The sequence below is a fragment of the Triticum aestivum genome, chromosome 4A, assembly GCF_018294505.1.
Source record: "Triticum aestivum cultivar Chinese Spring chromosome 4A, IWGSC CS RefSeq v2.1, whole genome shotgun sequence".
Classification (NCBI taxonomy): domain Eukaryota; kingdom Viridiplantae; phylum Streptophyta; class Magnoliopsida; order Poales; family Poaceae; genus Triticum; species Triticum aestivum.
In genome coordinates, this window is record NC_057803.1 from 551,048,576 (window position 1) to 551,066,831 (window position 18,256).

Below are 18,256 nucleotides of genomic sequence, written 5' to 3' on the forward strand. Positions count from 1 at the left end.
GAAAATCCAAAAAGTGCGTCACTTTTTCTCTTTCACATACACCGGGAGAAAGGGTGACGATAGCAATCCCCTTTGCCTCCCCGGCCGGGGCAGGACAAGGGGGGCGGCGGTCAACCATCAACTCTCGATATGCATATTGATCAATCGATCTCCGCGTCCTGCCAGTTCGCTAAGTAGACTCACTCTACCGAGGGGCAACTAAGGTTGGTTCCTGCCAATTCCCTTGCTGATCAGCCTTGGAATTGGCAAGTATGAGAGAGGACTCTCTCTGTCTCTCCGAGTTTCAACTACTAAGTGAAGTTAAGTAGCACTTCCGCTATTCTAAATGTGAATAGATTCCGATCAAGCAAGCAGGAGAAGGTGGTCCTTTCATCTCTCTGTCTGCTCCATGCTCTATAAAGGATCATGAGCAGGTTTAATGCTAGAAAAAACGAGATCTGCCTAATCATTTCGGTAGATGAAGTAGTGGGAGGTCACGAAGGAAGTAAGGGGGCATGTTAAGTTGATAATTTCGAACATTGTAGCATCCTTTTGACGGTTGGGCTTTGAGTTGAGAACTTTTAAGAACTCTTAATATGAAAATACACATTCTAAAATGACGCATCGAGCGAGACCATTCTGTTTCATTGTGAATGAAAGACGTTTTCGACCAACAACATCTACTCATATCCAGCTTCGTGTCATTTTTGAACACTGCGATCAGCAAGCAGCAAGCGGGGGAGAGTCAAGTCAAGTACAACACAGGACTGACGGGGTGGGGCGCGCCAAAGCAACCCGGGACCCCTCCGGGGTCACTACAAAAGCGCTGGCGCCTTCTTTTGAAGGTGAAAAACTACGCTAGCTAAGAAAAAGAAAAGGGCTGCGCTAATGGCAAGGAGCAAGAAAAGGGCAGCTAGCTCGAAATCCGATAAATCGAATACCTCCTGGCTTCAGTTATGAGAGAGAACTCCAAGGCAGGATAAAGACTGAGTTGGATTCAGCCGCGTGGGGAATGAAACAACATTCATGGAATGAGTTGAGGCAAAACCTCCAGCTCTTTTTGAGAGTCAGGGGCTTTAAAAGCGCTTTAAAAAGGGCTGTCTGCATTACTGGATTCACTATATCAAATTGTAGTAAAAACAAGGGGCCACGTAGACTATTCTGAGGTGGTATGCTAAATCCATGATCAACTGATGTAGCTAGTGTGACTAAAGCAGCAGCTATTGGCTTAACTGGTTCTAAACTCTCCCACCCGATAAAGGAATTGAAAGACTACCCCGGGCCACGTAGACTATTCCCTTCCGCGGACATTCTTTTCTAGAAGGAAAGTAGCAAAGCCGAACGCAAATACACATGCAAATTGCGTCGACTACCTCATCACTGTCCAAAATGGGGGATACCGCTATTCATACATGGATGGACGAGGGACTCCGCTGACAACATCAGTAGATGACTTTTCTCGCGGAATGCTATTAACGTTGGAAAAAAACACAGCTCTCAAACTCACCCTCCGGGTGATAGGTAGAAGCATTAGTACCTAACGGAGCGGTATCTAACCAAAAAGGGAGGTGATGTTCTTTTTAGAAACAGGATGGAGCATGGCTTCCTTTCTTCTTAGATACATTTCATTCATTCCATTTCTCTATAGTTTACACCAGAACATCTTGCTAATCCTGACAGATCTCGAAAAGGGTGGGGGCACTAGAACCAAATCTACATACACATCGAAACTTCCTATCTCAGCCAAGCTAGCACCTTCATCCCACCAATGCATTGTACGACTCTCCACCCCCTTTTCCTCCCTCATGAAATCCTAATTTCCCGCAATGAAATTCGATTTCGTTCATGTCGGCGGTTGGCAAAACGGCCCTGAGATCCGGGACTGGTAAAACATGGGTGCCCAATTTGCTTTTCCGTGCTCCGCCTTAGTGCCCTTATGAAGGCGGCGGGGAGTCCTTAGCCTTTGAACCAAACTCTAGGGAACGCTCAATTGCCTGACGTCTCAACTGCAATGGTGAACTCAGTGACATACACTGAAATGGATTGCATCTATTGTTCCAAACAAGGCTGATATTAGCATAAAAGCCCTTCCATGCAATTTCTTGCTTCGCTCTACAGACGAAAGTGCCGGATAGTCAATGGTAACCAGAAGATCTATGGTTTTCGAGAGAAGGTAATTGGAAAAACGATTCATTCCTTTGCTTTCTTTCAGATATCTATTCAATAAGATGATCTGACCTTACCTGAAAACTAGATTCATGAAGAAGCCCAAAAAGTGCCGGGCTTAGTGCAGCCCAGTTCCTAGCCAGTGTGGGGTTCTGCCATGGATATTCGGTCCACTCCAGAATTCCATTCATTTTTCAAACGTAACTCGATTGACTCAATTCACAAACGGCAAGGAAGTCAAAAGTGACGCTTACAGGTCGTACGACAATTGCTTCTCTTCCGGGACTACATACATCTTTTCTTTAACAACTACCATACAAGCTATTCGCTTAATACATGCTAGTAGGTAGGCTGGTGGTGGAGTATTTATTTTCGTCTTTTTTTGGTCTGTCTGTATTTCGGTTTTGGGATGGTGCGAATCCATCTATCCACCATTCTTTTATCTTTCAGTAGTGTCAACCTCAGTTCTGGTTCTTTATCTTGGAATACTCTCCGTTGTCCTGGAAGCAATGCTTGAAAGAAAGCGTAAGGAAGCGTCAAATCAGTATGATGTATTGGCAAAGCCAGTAAGAAGGGAATCGAAAGTAGATAGGGACTCCCACTGTAGATGTGGTTTTATACCTTGATGAATTGGTACCTTATAGCATAGCGAATTTACTTTTCTTTCAAAAGGATATATCAACCTGTAGTGAAACCGGGCCACCGAGCTTGCTTTTACCGCTCTTACAGCTCTCTCTCTTCTTTTTTATGGGTAGTTTGGCCAGAAAGAGAAAGAGGAATGTACCCATTTCTATTTATCCATTCTCATAGAAAGTACCAAAAATGTTTTTGAATGTATGGAGCAGGCGTATGAGTTGATATCTTCAAGAGTCAAATCCTTTTCTTGCCCACCCAGCCATAAAAGAAAAAAATCGTTACGAGCGGTCTTAAACCCTCACCTCAATCTCAAAAATGGAATTGAAAAGCTCCAATTTAAATAATGGTACCGGGGAAATACCCAGGGAAGAATCATTCTTTGAATCATCCAGATCTATCAATTTGCGAATTCAATAAAAAACGGACTGATCCTCGGAATACACCATCATCTTTCGAAGTGCGCAGTCAATATTATGTTATATTCAAAGAAACAAGTCAAAGAGTAAAGGCTTCGCCCTTCAATACCACACTTCCAATCGAAATTCCTACGAGATTGACGTTCGAAGAAAAAGACATGGTTTGATAGAAACTTTAAGTGGGTATCAAATAAACTGGAATGAATGGTATCAATTTATTCTTTTCTATACTGAATCTGCTTCGGTATCTCTTTCTTCCTTCCCTTCTGTAAACCAAGCAGTGACTAGCCTCTGGCACTCACTTTCCAAAGCACCAATTGACTTGCTTTCAGAACAACCCTGATCAGTTATACCTGAAATACCACCCGTACGTAGTACGCCATTCCCAACGCGGAGCGCCTTTATTTTCGTATTGAACTCCGCTAGGAAGAAAAAGTTAGACCGTAGCCTTGTCGAACAACCTCGTTTCTCGCTTTTGTCGATTGACTCGTGGGACTCTACTGAATTCCAGCATGGGTGTGGTAGATTACTGACGTGAAGCCGGACCTCTATGAGTGCTCTACATGGCCGGATCAAAGCTCCAAATCGTAATGTCGCGGCATACATAATCAGAAAATAGGATTCGTGAGAGCGTTTTCTTTAGCTGTTCCTTAAGAAAGCTATCGACTTAACCGCTTGTGTTAAACATATAGATTGTCCTATTCTCTCTTTTTTTTCTCAAATGACCTATTTCACATAACCGATGTTGATTACAGATTTTGCCTTGCGTCACATTATCGTGGTGATCAATTCCTTTCGTGGATCGATTGAAATAACCGATTTTGGTGTATTAATTCCAGATAGGTAATTTTCCTCAAGGTCATAAAGATCGGTCATCTAGCGTGGACTTCTGACTCTAAGTGGAAAGTCTTTCTCATCTACCTCTTCCATCCAAAACCGTTTTTTCCGCATTTTTTTCTGCCAAGTTACTTAAATCTATATCGGAGCTATAGGATCGGTAGACCCGTAAGCGAAGATGGTTCGCTCCCACATAAAGAGACGGATATTCGATGTGTTTAGCATAGTGACACTTTTTTTGGTGCCGAAACAGCCCCAATCCCTTTGGTCATTTCGCTTTTCGTGCCGGCCTGTATTCGGAGTTTCTTGGATTTGCGGTGCCTGAATGCCTTTCTCCTTCTTTTTGGTGACGTCGGATGCCCGCCTTTGGCGCTCAGAAGTGGATTCTCCTTCAAAGAGGGCTTTTCCCCTAAGAAAGGGACATGGTTGTACTGGATTTCTAGTCCTATAGTGGAAGAGCAGATAGGATCACACCTACACGTAAGTTCGTTCGTTGGGTTAGTGGCCACCCGCACTCCAACCTATCTATATGGCAACAAAGCGAATGACAAGGCCAAAGTAGCTGACTCTTATCGCTAACTTGACTCGGTCTAAGGGCGAGCTTGAATACAACTCACAGAACGACTCCTCCAGGGGCCTTCAGGCACTCAAACAGATAGTGAGACAGACACCATCTATAGAACTTGAATGACAATACACCCATATATTCTAGCTAACAATCAGAAACTGTATCCAAATGGAGGGGACACTCTTCCTTCAGAAAGATGCCTTCGAAAGAAAAGCTCTTCCCCTCAACGACACAGCACATTTTCTCAAATGTTCCACGTTTCTCACCATATCCTCATAGGGCTGAAGCACAAGAAAGAGGATTACTTGGTTACCTTGCTTCCCTCGCCTAGGACAGTAGAAGGATCTGTGGCCGAAGGCGCCACAAACGAAGCGGGTCGCCTCTTTTCTGCAGATCTCCGCAAGATGACCCTTCTCCCCGCAACGATAGCACATAACGTTTTTCCCATGCTTGCGCGGTGAGGAGGACGAGGCCTTGAGAAGCTTTTCCACCATTTTTCCCCTTTGGCATTTGGATCCATGTTTTCTTTAACGATCTCCGTGATAGTAAAGGTTTTTTTGGTAGCCTTTGCTTTTGACGGCGATGAAAGAAAGAGAACCCCTCCTATCTTTTGATCGTGGTCAAAATCCTATCCAAGTCCCCTTTTTTCAGATCTTTCTCCTGGTTTTGATCATCACCGTTCACCTACTTGTTACGGAGATCCCGACCAATGCACAATCCAGATTTTTTTCGCTTTTTTTCTCCCATCCCATCTTGGACGGGCCCAGAAGCTTTTCTCATGTTTGAATGGAGGTCTTCCGCAAATGAATTTCCATATAGGAATTATATAATGTGCCTGCAGATATTGATTGAAAGCTTGTTTCAATTGAACGAGGATGTGAACGAGAAGGCAACAAAAGGGAGCTTGGAGCAAGAGGAGTCATTTAGTAGTTCACGAAAAAAGGCATAGTAGAGAAAGTCTGAGGAGCAGGAAAATTTGGTCACGTAGATCTTCTATTTCGCCGGAATTCGTTGATTGCTCCGTACTCATTTACAATGGAAAAACTCCTGTTCGTTGTAAGATCACTGAAGGTCATAAATTTGGAGAGTTTGCTTTTACACGGAGACGAAGACCCTATCGAACAAATAGAGGAAAGGGGAAAAAGTAAAGTCTAAGCGACATATGGATCAATAAGGAAATCCAATTTCGGTAATCCGAATCCCATATAGGTCTTTTCTTCATACTCGACCAACCCTAGGTTGGGGATAATGAATTTTTCGAATCTTGTTGGGAGATGCTTCGCTCCGAGTCCGACTGGGACGGAATGGGGGACCCAGGCCCTTCAATGCCTCCCTCCGGATCCACTAACTCGGAAGAGCTATTCAAAGCTTTTCTGGCTGACTGTGAGGACGCCTCTGCATCCCGGGAGCAGACCGCTCCCTCGGAAGCTATGGTCAGTCAAGAGCGGCATCCGAATCCCTCTCCAATGCCTGGAGTGGCAGTGGAAGCTGAACAGAACCCTCCTTTTGATTGGGAGGGACGACCTAAATCCTGTGGTCAGTTCGGATAGGGGCATTATAAACGAGCTATGCTCTATGATTTCGCTTTGTTTACACGGGTGAGTGACCTACACCTTCCAATCTATGGTTTCACCCGCGAGGTAGAACTTTCTCTAAAGCTTCTTCGCTCCGTAATACACTTGCACCTTCCTTTATAACCATGCACTCCCACTACTTCTTTAGGACATGGCTGACTTGCTTCTCACACGTCGTCTCCCGAAAAGGCAAATATCAAGACTGAGATGCTGCTTGGAGTCTTCATTCTCTAGGGTAGAGCTCACTACCACTCATTATCGGAGGGAGACGTAATAATACTGAGCTATTCTTCAATTTCCTTGATTGCGGGATCAAAAACTGGTATCAAACAAAGAAATCTGCTCACGGTACCTCTTACCTCAAAACTTCTATTGGATCTGGGATCAGAAGAATTCCAATTTGAATGTGCTCATATCCAACTACCCGAAGGGACGATATCAGGAAAAGCAAAAGGTGCATGGGCGGTTTCAAGTTGTTTTGGTTGCGCAGCTTTCGATCACTGTGTCAGCCGAGCTCTAACGCTTCTATAAAGTGAGAAATCATGGTACCTTCATGTCTACCTTTCCCAAGGGCTAGTTCAATTCCAGAGAAATGCAAGCAATCGTACGGGACTCCCGCCGCCTTCTAGGCTCACTATACCAAGTTAAGTTCCTCCAAAGTATTTTCATCATCGGTATCAGCAGAGTCACAAGATAAGGGATAAAGATAGTAGCCCATAGCTCCTTTATCAATTTCCTTCTGAAACTTATCAGGGTCTAACAATGTTGGAGAAGTATATTGCTGCTGTCAGAAAGAATAATGGTTTCTTGCCCATTGTGACAAATACTCATTGTTCTGGCCTTCCAATCTAAAGTGATTGGACTGTGACGATATAGCCAATCATAACCCAGTATAACATCATTTCTTTCCAATTTCAGTAGCTTGAAGGTGTCTTGAAATGTGTGCCCTTTAATAAGTAGTATCTGCAGTGTAAGCTCCAGTAGTTAATTAACCTCCTCCAGCCACTTTGACAGTAAACAAATGTTTTTGACTCTCATATCAGTGAAGCCCACACCACCATAATCTTTAGGGGTGCATAGGTGTTCCCATCTGACCATGTGAAATTTCTTCTTCTTACTCCTAGTAGAAGTGATTTATTATTGTATCAACTTTTTTCTGTATTTTGACAGGCAAAGTGTAGCAACCCAGAAGGTACATAGGGACATTTGATAAACATGCATTGATCAATATATCTCTTCCTCCATAAGAGAAATGTTTGCATTGCGAAGAGTCCAACTTCTTTTCTACCTTTTAATGAAAAAAAATCATTAGAAGAGATCTTGTCTTTGCTGATTGGTAATCCCAGATATTATATTTTATTGGAAATTTGCCTATCTCACAGTTATATCAGCTACCCTCTGCTCCTCCTCTACACTCAACCCTACTGTGAAAATATCACTCTTCAAGTAATTGACTTTCATGCCAGACATTTCCTCTAAACAGTAGAGAAGGAATTAGAATCCAGTAATAGACTCCATGTCATTATGCAAAAAAAGCAAAGTATCAGAAGCATATTGCAAATGACTAATCCCCCCTGGTATCAGATGTGGTACCAAACCTCTAATCACACCTGCTTCCTTAGCTCTATCCAGAATTGCAGATAGTGCATCACCTACTAGGTGAAAAAGCAAAGGAGAAAGAGGATCTCCTTGCCTCAAATCTCTGAAAGTAGAGAAATATTCTCGCCAATCTCCATTCATATTCACACACACTTTGCCTCCTTCCACTGCTTGTCTAATCCAATCTATCCACCTGTTAGGGAAGTTTTTCCTATGCATTACCTCTGCCAAGAAAGGCCACTGAACTCTATCATAAGCTTTTTCAAAGTCCAACTGAAGAAAAATTCCTTCAGAGTGAGAGGTTTTCAACTCATGCAAAACTTCATGAAGAATTACACATCCATGCAAAATGTACCTCCCAAGAATAAATCCAGTCTGAAGAGAGCTGATTACTTGTCGAGCCAGAGGAGTAAATCTAAGTGTCAGAGCTTTGGTAATAGCTTTAAACATAACATTTAGAACACATATGGGTCTATACTGTAGGATACTATTAGCATCCTATATCTTTGGCAATAGAGAAAGGACACCATAGTTTAGTCTGGACAAGTTCAACCTGCCATGTTACAGCTCCTGAAGCATTTATATTAGTATATCTCTCAACTGGGGCCAAAAAGCTCTAAAAAGCTAACAGAGAAGCCATCTGGACCTGGAGCAGTATTTGGTTTCATGCTTTTCACCACCTTATCTATCTCTTCACTCATGAAGTTAATACAAGTGAGGACTTATTTCTGTCATTCATATAATTCAGAAGAGGAAGGCCGGTTGAGTGCTTTCCGCGTAAGACTATTGAGTTTCCAGCTGATTGCCCATATTTTCCAGGATAGGATTTGTCCACTTGATTGAATTCATGTCATTGAAGCAATGAACTTGCTAGCCAGTGTGCCAAAGGTTGCTGACTTTGGGTACACAGATTAGTGGCGAGAAAAGGGCTTGCGCCACAGCCGTTTTGCTTGATTCGGACCTTGTGGTTGTAGTCACAGGGTACAAAGATAACCCCACAACCATTTGTTGTATTCTTTAAGTCAATCGCTCGTAGTGTGTGCTAGAATGAGATGAGATCTAGCTCAAAGGTGAAGACCTCATTCTTTGAACCCTCCCGGGCAGTTCCTGTTCTAGCTTCTCTATCTCTAGCAAGTGATACAAACAACACAACATCTTCTCCGGTCGTAGGTCGGTAGGGCTTGCCCTGGCTAAGAAATGGAATAAAAAATTCCTAGTTTCTTGACTGTTTCTGAGATTATTTACCTTTATTTACATGAAGATGCACAGTCTCTAACACTTTTCCTAGCTTAAGTTGGCGGATTGGTAAACAAACGGCTATGCAGCTCCATTCACTTCGGCACCACTCCCTTGCTTCTTATCGAGGTCGGTGCCAACAAACAAGTCCCATTTGAGCAATGGAATCTACATAAGAATGTAATCACTATTAAGTATTCCACTCACTGATGCCCAGGAAAATGGGCCTCTGAAGAAAGCAAAGACGTGGCCCAGACCAAAAAAGGAACTTGATCACCCAGAGAAGATTTCTTTTCTTTGTTGATTCCTCTCAATGAAATTTGCCATGTTGCACTAAGTTACTTACGGATGTATGCATGCAGTCCGGGAACACTTTGGGGTGAACACCCATCCGAACAAGTAGGGTCAATAGTTCAGCATTTAGGCCGTAACATTTAGCAAAAAACGAATCTGAGACCCAACAAGTGCTCTCCGAACCAAGCTAGATAGTCTCCTATCACTAGGCTCACCAACCAACCTGGACTTTGATTCTTTCTTATTATTCTAACCGGATATAAAAACCATAAGGATAGTTTCCAGCTGAGAGTTCCCATATGACATAAGCACTCTTGGGTGGGGTGGGCCCTCATTCGCCAGGTCTTTGAGTGCCGGTCGTACCACGTGGTTGGTACACTAGGCTGATAGATACTTTACTTTAAGGATCTGGCACCTTCGCTAGACGGAGAGTAAGCGACTTCTATTAGCACCGGACCGTCGAGTCAAATTTCTCGTGTCATGTGCAACGTCCATCAATGGTGGTTCATTAATGTCCATAGATTTAGACTCCTTCCCCCTTCCCTTATATGCAAAAGATCGAGAGGGGCCCGAACCCAAACCGAGAACGTAAACAGAATTCGACTCACTCTCGTATGGCTCGCCCTCGAGCCCTGGGCGAGTCGGCCGGGTCTTTCCCTCTTGTTCTGTTTCCGCCAGGATAAAGACGCACGGAAGAACTATGGTATGCCCAGCGCGTGGAGGATCCGTTGAGAGTGTCCCTTGTCTCGGTAGGGAACAGTACCTATTGTCTTGAAAAAAAGGTTAGTGCTACGGTCCCCTATTGTTTGATCCAATATTGACCGGTGCGGATCACGTTCTACTACCTCCGGTCCGTGGTTCGACCTCCCGTAGTGGTCCTTGCTTTTCTTTTTGAAAGCTCCGCAGGGCCAATTTTGCATACTTGCTCAGCGTGCCCCCCTTTCATCGAGTGCCCCGCCCGGTTCACAAGGCTGTTGGCCTACCAAGCAAGCACTTTCCCGCTGCTCCTGCCGCCTGCCAAGTGGGCTCCGCGCTCGTTATCCTGACTGTTCTCTCTGCTGGGCCCTTTCCTATTGCTCTAACCATAAGCTATGGCAATTCCAGCTCGCACCCACTCTGGCCCGCCCAGCGGGGCCTAAGTGAGCTCAGTGGTCAGCCCCTGACGTTAGGGGTCTTTCGCTTTTGCCATATCTATAGAGATATTAAGAGTCCTCCATCCCAGATTCCCTCGCCGCGACCATCTGGTTCACCGGTACTACCAAAAAGTCTCATGCTTATGTTACTGTGACTGATATATAAGTATGATCTCGGACTACGAAGACCCAGTCGTGCTTCTGGTTTCCATTCTCATCATCATATTGAAGGACTTCTCGTGCTCTGCCATAAGAACTTGGAGTCCGTATCATGGTGAAGGTAAGTAACGCTGTGATTCTTGCTCAAAAAACTGACCAAACACGTTCGAGTTATTGGCTCGTCCGACCCGGCAGCATTCATGAGTCGCTCGTTCAACTGTCCCTTGGAGACACGGTTGAGAAGTGCCATGCATGGTCGCCCCCCCCCCCCGTCCTTTCTTTCTCTCGGTCCCACCAGGGTGGGCCCCTCTGGGGTAATAAAGAAATGGATAAAAAAAGGGGACTTCTGCTACGGGCTATGCCACCCATTACTTATGAGGGAAGTCGCATCCGTCCCATCGCAAGCACCTACAATGTCATGATCACATTGGTTTACCCTTTTTTGGTAGTTCAACGGACGGTCGCCCCTCCAACAAGAAAAGGTAGAAATATGGAAACTTCTCTGCCATTTAGATCGGAGAATTTATAGAGGAAATCGGGTTTTAAATTTCCAGAAACCACACGATTATATAGCCAAAGGGAATACGCCGCGCCTAAAATCATCCCAAGCGCAGCTAATGTGGCTACTAAGCTATTTCTTTGGAAAGCTCCTACTAAGATTAGAAATTCCCCGATAAAGCTGCTAGTGCCGGGTAAACTCATATTGGCTAAAGTGAAAAAGAAGAAAATGGTAGAGAAATTCGGCATGGTGCTCACTAAACCTCCATAATATCTAACAAGTCGAGTCTTATGTCGGTCATATAGAACACCAACACATAGAAAAAGGGCTCAAGAAACCAGTCCATGACTTAACATAAGTAAAATGCTACCTCCAATTCCCTGTATGTTCGATAGAGCCTAATATTCCCCCAGAGTACGCCGCTTACCCCCCGAACCGTACAAGATAGTTACCACCTATCATACGGCTTTCTAACTCCACTTCTTTTTCTGGTCGTTCCGCTCTGTCGGATCGATGGTAGTCTCAGAGATCTGGTAACCTCCGACATTTTTGACAACATGCTTCCTACTTCCGTTTTGAGTTGCGCATCTTTCTCCCCGGGGCATACTATAGTATCACATCGTAGACCCCCACCCCAACTCTATCTTCCTTATCAGTGAACCGGAACATAGTGCATAGGTACTCTTAGATGCTGCGAGGACGAGACGAGGTGACATACTAGGATCACGCACTGAAGTTCTGCCCTTCGGCTCGGCATATGGAACCTCTCAGCTGCTCCCTCGGGATAGGTAGGCCCACCCCCCCTTTCCCGAGAGGTGACCGGGCTGTGTTTCCCCTGCGGCCACCCAATGGCGGCAGAAAACGAAAAAGGGTGGGCTCCATGCAGTTCGCGTTTTATTGTAAAAAGAGAGCTTTTCATTCTCTTATAGAAGCCCGTGCCCACGCGGGTAAAGCCCAGCGAAGCTGCAGGAAGCACTGATCAATGGGGGGATGAGGGCAACTCCGCCCACGGGTTGGACCACACCACAGGCAAAAGTCCTTCCACGGCAAGAGAAGGGTGACCGGAACAAGAAAAGGGAGCTAGTCGTTGGAGGGAAGACAAGGCTCGTTCTGTGCGACTCCACAGAAGAGTACGCGCGCTAGAAAAGGCAGCCAGCTTAAAAACGCTAGCTAGCTACTTTTGTAGCCTTATTTAGTTTGGTTGCCTACGCTTGCTCTCCGGCGCGCTACGGCAACACCCCCTGCTTGCTTCTTTTTGTTCGATGCGGAGCTCGCAGCCTCCCCACCCTTGCTTAGCGTTCCACTTGTGATCCTGGAGGATTTGGAGAAATGCGCCCGACCATGAAGAATGGATTTTGTATTTTCTTTCATGTGAACGGCCCTATCTTGTAAAGAATGGTTTTTCGTGCTATAGACCATGTTGAGAAAGACCAACCAACAACACAAATAAAGACCGTTCCATTTGGGTACCTCGAAAGGGAGGTGCTCCTTATGATGCTACGGACGGCTGTCCGAAGTGCATGCAATGACGGGCTCGGATAGGATAGGATTGTGCGCGACGGGCCCTTCGGGTGTCCATATTTTGGCCGACCTTAGCGTATATACTATGTTATGCGGCCGTAATATTTTGATACCTTCCACCACTGTTACGCCAGAAATCCAAGGTTCCACACGAGCTCCTGTTCTGCGGTGTGGTGGCAGGACCGCTAGGGGATTGGCTCTGGGTGTAGGTAGGGTCAAATCCGCAGGGGTCATGCAAATACATAGGCCCCTTCCCTTCTGCCGAGTTGTTTAGAAGGCGCTTTCCGTTCTACGGTCCCTCGGAGCGAAGGGTTAGGAAGGTAGTACGGGCCCTCTGACTTCCAGCTATGTGCTGTGTGCGACTCCCGCGAAGCGAATGAAGGGAAGCTCTTCGAGCTTTCTCCGCCAGCGGCTTATGTAGTGGTCGGCATTCCTACGTGCTCCGACTGATCCCCACTGGAGATTATATGAGGGGTCCTGGAAACTGTCATGATGCTTTGGTGACGAAGGTCACCGGGGTGACTATGGAAGGATTCCGTGGTAGTCTCTGACTCCCTCCAACTCAATCAATATCAAGAACATGTCGTGAGCATGGGGGATTGGCCGACTACTAAACTATTGGCTAGGGCTTTTCTAGTTATAGCTTCTATAGTGAGTGGCCCTTCCGCTTTGATCTAGTTTTAGTTTGTATTGTACTAAATTGAACACATATCAAAGAAAGGAGATCAATCAATAAGTAGTTTCCCTTCTCCGGCCTGGGAAAAGCAGCGAACTTGTTAAACAAGGGGCTTTTTTATTCATGGTCGCTACTGTTGTATTGTATATTGTCGGGGGAAGATACTGCTTCTACGACAGCTCTGCTTCCTCATCTTGCTTCTACTTTGCTTGTTTGCGTGAAGGCTTAGAGTCCTTTTCGCTAGGTCCAAATTCGTCAAAGCGAAAGATCTGATCCAACGGAAATCCCGCATATTGAGCGCAGCTGATATGTGGCTACTAGGCGCGATCATCCCGCATGCCATAAAAAAATACTTCTTTTTTATGGCCCGTCATATAAGATAGAATAGATATGGATAGAGAGACATTCTATTGATTCGCGAAATGGCTCGTCGATCCAAATGAATCATTCTTCTGGTCTCTCTCTGCCCCCCCCCCCCCCCCGCCCCAAAACTGACCCACGACACAGCGCCCATTCGTTTCGCGGCGGGAAGGCAACGAAGTTCAGTTCAAAAGACCGCAGCGGAGTGGAGCAGCCGCGACACGAAGTTCCTTACCTTAGCTGGATCTCGCTGGTCCACCTAAACGGTAGGTATAGGCGGCGGATGTCTGACGTTTGGAGTTGTCGTTCGTGCACCTGTCCCCAATAGAAGAATGAGTGATTCCCTTCCCCTGCGGATCATGGCCTTACCACTAGGTCCCCGATGGCCAGCGGGGGATTCGGTTAGCAGCTCACGTTCGTTTGCGCTTCGCGTTCCCGCTGGACTGGACACGTGTTAGCTGTAGGAAGTATGGTTACGAAAGTGACTTCGGTTCGCCAGTTCAGGCTCAACGCTCTTTCTTTCTGTGTGGGACGATGCCGGGGAATGTGTCGAGGCGGCGAACAACAACAAGACAACTAACTACATTTGCTTTTTCCCTCCATGAGATGAGCCAGTGCATTGGACCGATGGATAAGTAGAACTGAGCTGGCCAAACGCTTGGGCGCTCTACATACGATGTAGAAAAATCAGATACATATCGATTTCTTTCTGATGGATCTAGAATAGATAGATATCTTGTATCATCAATAGATAGAAAGAGGTTAACCCTTATTATTGATAGAAAACCTTTCAATCTATCAGAACAGATCAGGCCATCTATCAATCAATTTGAATCATCTCGCTTTTCGTTCATTTCAGCCACGCCATAATAGCCGCCACAATAAGAAAGAAGCAAGCGAAACAGCTAGAAGCGCTCGCTTCGCCGCGCCCAACAATTCTTATTCACGGGAAAGCCAATCGAAAGATTCAATTCGGACTTCGTAGAGCCGGTGCTGCTGCTGTCTGCGTAGGGCCGTCCCCCACTCCCGTCCCGGGGCGCTAAGGGGTTTTGTTTTAGGAACAGACGGCGGTGTTTTGCTGACGCCTCGAATCGACGCTTTTGTTGCGACATGCTAAGTTTTCTCCCCTATTGCTAGTAGGTTGATGGGCCACCGGCCCGGCCCCCATGTTTTGGCCTTGCTTGTGTGTCCATAACTCAAAATAGGTGACCTAACGGCCGCCGCCCGACTAAACATACCAATAGTCACCAAATTCATATGGGCTACTGAGGAGTAGGCAATGATCTTCTTAAGATCGATCTGTCTTAAAGTGGTCAAGGAAGTATATATTATAGCAATCGCGCTTAGAGTATAAATGAAAGGAGTGAAACAAAGTGTCGCTTCGGGAAACATGGGTATTGAAGATCTTAAAAACCCGTAGGTTCCCAATTTTAAAAGAATTCTAGCCAAGATGATGGATCCAGCCGTAGGTGCCTCTACATGGGCTTCGGGTAACCAAATATGAACTGGTACCATAGGCACTTTGATGGCAAAAGAGGCGAAAAAAGCAATCCATAGAAGGCGCCGCTCACTAAATTCAGTGGTTAATAAAATTTGTAAATCGGTGGTTCCTGTTTGGAGAAGAATCAACAGAATAGCTAATAGCATAAAAACAGATCCCAGTAAAGTATATAGGAAAAACTGATATGCTGCCTTGATCTTTCTTTGTCTCGAACCCCATACCCCTATAATGATGGTAGAGTCAGGGGTGGCCCCAAAGCGGAATTGACCGGTGGTAGTTGGTCGAAGCTCTAGTGGGTAGCCACTCCCTTCTCAGGGAACCGTACGTGAGACTTCCGCATCATACGGCTCCGTCCCGAGCTTCTGTCGTCGGCCCTTGTCATTAGACCACTATGCTTGTCTTTTCCGCCTTGACTCTCGAATCTTTTGCTTCTCGGGTGGTGGCGAACAATGTTGCTTGCGTAGCGGGAGGTGCCCGCCCGTCGTTTAGGCCTGCTTCCTGCCCGAAAGAAGGCTAGTCGGACTAGTGGTAGGGGACCTGACCATCAAAAACCCTACCCTATTCTCGAACCCCCTGCCGAGCTCTACCCTACCCGCATTTATTTGGAAGGGGGCCAAAGAAATGTCTCCACCTGCTGCCAACAGTCTTTCTTCGGAATTCTACTGAACGGGTCGATCCTCCCCTCCGTTTGTTTTAGCAACTTATCCTAAGGTCTCTTCGCCAAGAACTCTCCGGCAACGATAGAGGAACTAACCTGCCTGCAGTGGCAGGGCGGCTTTTTTTTAAATAAGACCTGGACGATTATCCCTACCCTCGTTAGCTTACAAGTTTACGTCCATCCCTGGTCGGGTACAGTTTCCTTTATTTTTATCCCTTGTAGCCGTTACCCGAATTCGCGCAAGTGTGTCCACACCCCCCTGACTTGACGAGGAATTCATTCTCGTGAACAAACACACCCCCTACACACACCTAGGAGCACCCCTTCTTGCATATCCATACAAGACTTGAGTAGGCGGGTCGAGGTCCTACGAGGTACCCACTACTCGGAGTACCCTCCCACCAAAAAAAGATGTGTGGTTCGGTGGTTCGCCCAGAAATGCTATGCTTACGCACAAGACTACCCCTCTTCCCGAAAGCTTCGCGGGGACCTTTACTGCTTTACGACGACGGGGGACCGCCCGTAGGGGGTTTACTGCACAAGGCCCTTGCAGAGGAAAAGCTTGATCCCAGCGAATAGAAGATGCTCAGCTCCACACAACATAGGGATTGGCACGCTTTCGGAAAGAACATAGAATAGTAGAGGATCCAGCATGCAGGACACGATGATCATTAGAAATTCACGAATTAGAAATGTTGTAATATACTCTTTCCCAAAACTTCTCATACCAGACCAACCCACTGAAATGCAAATAGGGATCAGAAATGTGGTCAATATCACGAAGAATAATGAAAGGCCGTCTATACCCATATACAAATGGATGTTTTCATAAGGAAGCCATCGAAGGCTTTCCACAAATTGAGATTTGGCCATAGAAGGATCAAATTGCATCCGAGGAACAGGGGGATACAAAAAAGTAATAAGAGAAATGCACAAACCAATCAATCGTATCGGCCTTATTGAAGAATTTGGAATGAAAAGAGGAGTAATGCTTCCTAGCACGGGACAGAGAATAGGACCACTTAGATCGAAATAGCATTCACAGAAATGTTCTAACATAGAGTAGAATTGAACATTGAAAAGATTAGTTGACAACAGTCAATCAAAAGATGGGGCGCCAAATTACTAAACAATAGGGGTCTTTCTGTGCAAGTCAGCTGAACATCGTAATTGATGAGTGAGTAGGTGGGTTAGGTGCACCCCTCGCCCAGTGGGAAGTCATGAGGCTAGCCCCCCCCCCCCACTGAATGAAGAAGTAGTGGGGCCCCCTGCCTGCCCACGTATGCGCCTTTATTTAGATTATAACTAAATATTATACTGAACTTTATCCGGGAATCTTTCTAAAGAATCCATCTGGCAAAACGCAATTTGTCGATTTCAATCTAAGGTGCACCTTGCCTTTTTTAGGTAGCTTTGTTACGCCTATTCAGCTAGGTGGGGCATTGGTCATAGCCGAAGTTGAAGGGAAAAAATAAGGTAATGAGATGATGGTGCCATCAAGAAGTTTTCGACGAACGTAGTAGCGGCCAAAAATGAAACTCTTGCATGAAAGACCAGATTTGACGCAAGATGAATGGCGTTGGGGTTTTTCAAATGAAACCCGCGATCAGAAAGTCACCAACGGAGCCATACAATCTATCTAGTAGTGTGCCATGGCACGATACTCCGCTTCGGCAGTGGAAGGAGCAACTGTCTATTGCTTTTATCTCATCCAAGATAGTGTCTCGTCTCCCCATAAAATAGATAAGCCTGTAGTTGAGCACCTATCTGAAGGCCCAATCGGCATCAGTAGTTGCACGCAACTCTAAAGAAGACGATGACGGAAAAAAGGACGGCTCGAGAAAAGGTACCTCGAATATATCTAAGAATCCGATGAATTGCTGCAAAGTGAACTGACCGGGGGGGCAGCCATGAAAGGCTGACTTTCTTAGGAAAAGCCATCTAGGCAAGAGATCGTCGGATAAACCAAACTGCCGACCTACTGTATGTACTGCGTCGGATCAGATAATGGTGAGCCATCAGTCAGACGGAGTTTAACGTAAAGCTCCAAGGGAGTGTCAACAGTCTTCTCATCATTGAGTTGAGCTCGAGTGATCAAGTCATGACGTTATTTGATCTGAGATACCAAATATCCACGAGGAGAATGTGCGACCTCCAAGCCAAGAAAAGGCTTAGGGCGCGTCAGCGCCTTCATAGCAAATAATTGATGAAGGCGACACTTGATCAGCGATATGGTAACGGAGTAATCACCAGTCAGTTTGATATCATCAACATACAACAATAGAATAGCACGTCCTCGAGGATAAACTGATACGAACATGGCCGAATCATGATCACTCTAAGCAAACCCTTCCTGGATAACATAACCACTGTGCTGAACTTCAAAAACCGACGCTATCGGGGCTTGTTGAGACCATAGATCGCTTTGCGTAAAGGACAGACAA

The 18,256-nt window shown here is 45.7% G+C and overlaps 1 pseudogene; it reads right to left on the reverse strand.

Annotated features, from left to right (window-relative positions):
* Positions 1-9,287: 9,287 nt before the first annotated feature.
* Positions 9,288-17,753, reverse strand: LOC123083905 (NADH-ubiquinone oxidoreductase chain 4-like; annotated as a pseudogene).
* Positions 17,754-18,256: the final 503 nt, after the last annotated feature.